Raw genomic sequence first — 2229 nt, 5'->3', positions numbered from 1 at the left:
ATTTTATAATTTTCAATTAATATACAAGGTGATATCTGTGGCTGATTTTGAGAATATACATAACATACTTTCTCCCTATGTTTCAATGCATGTTTTTCAGAGTTTTGAAAATATATTTTTATGGTAGATAGCTTATACAATTTCTTTTCTGCTTTTTTTTTGGTCATAGTTAATCTTCAACTTTTTTGTTGTCTATCTTTTGTGGCTTTACTACATATCAGCTGTGTGCATATGAACAATTATTTAATATATGATAGGGATATAATAATACTATATAGCTTATAAAATGGTTGGGAAAAATAAATAAAATTATGTATGTTTGTAACTAGCTTAAAATAAAACCTAGGGCATTTAGTGAGCATTAAATAAATGTTTTACCATTGTTGCTAGTATTATATGTATGCATACATATCTTTATAACATATCTGTAAGTTCTATTTATTTTATGGAAGGCGTCCATATGTATAAATATGTATATAGATATGTACATATAGGCATAATTCAGAAATATTGTGGGTTTGCTTCCAGACCACCACAATAAAGCCAATAGCAGAATAAAGTACATGCAAAAGTTATGTTTACACTATACTATAGTCTATTAAGCATGTAATACACTAATGTCCAAAAAAGTACATACCTTAGTTAAAAAATACTTTATTGCTAAAAAATGCTGGTGATCATCTGAGCCTACAGTGAGTTGTGATCCTTCTGCTCATGGAAGGTGATGCCTTGATGTTGATGGCTGCTGACTGATAAGGATGGTAGTGGCTGAAGATTGGGATGGCTGTAGCAATTTCTTAAAATAAGGCAACAATGAAATTTGCCACATTGATTGACTTTTTTATTCATGAAAGGTTTCTCTGTAGCATGAAATACTGTTTGATAGCATTTTACCCATAGGAGAACTTCTCTCATAATTAGAGTCAATCCTCTCAAACCCTACCTTATCAACCAAGTTTGTAATATTCTAAATCCTTTGTTGTCATTTCAACAATGTTCGTAACATCTTGAGCAGAATTAGATTCCATCTCAAGAAACCATTTTCTTTGGTTATCCATAAGAAGCAACTTTTCATCCATTCAAGTTTTATCGTGAGATTGCAGCAATTAAGTCACATCTTCAGTCTCCACTTCTAATTCTAGTTTTCTTGTTATTTCTAACACATCTGCAGGTACTTCCTCCACCAAAATCTTGAATCCCTTCAAAGTCAACCATGGGGTTTGGAATCAACTTCTTCCAAACTTCTGTTAATGTTGATATTTTGACCTCCTCCTATGAATCACAAACATTCTTAATAGCATCTAAAATGGTGAATCCTTTCCAAAAGGTTTTCAATTTATTTTTCCCAGACTCATCAGAGAAATCAATATTTATGGACCCTACAGCTTTATGAAATATATTTCTTAAGTAAGAAGACCTGAAAGCTGAAATGACTCCTTGATCCATGGGCTACAGAATGAATTTTGTGTTAGCAGGCATGGAAACAACATTAATCTACACGTACATCTCCATCAGAGCTCTCAGGTGACCAGGAGATCTGGTGAATGAGCAGTAATATTTTGAAAGGAATCTTTTTTTCTGAGCAGTGGGTTTCAACAGTGGGCATAAAATATTCAGTAAACCATGCTGTAAATTATGTGCTGTCATCTAGATTTGTTGTTCCATTTATAGAAAACAGGTGGACATAATTCTTGAGGGCCCTAGGATTTCTGGATGGTAAATGAGCATTGGCTTCAACTTAAAGTCCCCAGCTGAATTTATCCCTAAAAAGAGAGTCAGCCTCTCTTTTGAACAGTTGAAGTCAGATACTGACTTCTCCTCTCTATCTATGAAAGTCCTAAATAGCATCATTTTCCAATATGAGGCTGTTTCATCTACATTGAACATCTGTTGTTTAGTGTAGCCATCTTCATAAGTTATCTTAGCTGGATCTTCTGAATAACTTGCTGCAGTGTCTATATCAACACTTGCTGCCTCACCTTGTATTTTTACATTACGGTTTCCTTAAATCTCACGAACTAATCTCTGCCAGCTTCAAACTTTTCTTCTGAAGCTTCTCCTCTCTCTCTTAGCCTTCATAAAATTGAAGAGAGTTAGGGCATTTCTCTGGATTAGGCTTTGGCTTAGGGGGTGTTGTGACTGGTTTGATCTCAGACTGCATTATACCACTGGCTTTCCTGGTTTTTCATCATGCAAATGGCACATTGTGGGATTTGTCAGCTTCCATAA

The sequence above is a fragment of the Propithecus coquereli genome, unplaced genomic scaffold, assembly GCF_000956105.1.
Source record: "Propithecus coquereli isolate 6110/MARCELLA unplaced genomic scaffold, Pcoq_1.0 Scaffold264, whole genome shotgun sequence".
Lineage (NCBI taxonomy): Eukaryota > Metazoa > Chordata > Mammalia > Primates > Indriidae > Propithecus > Propithecus coquereli.
This window is presented reverse-complemented; position numbering follows the sequence as displayed.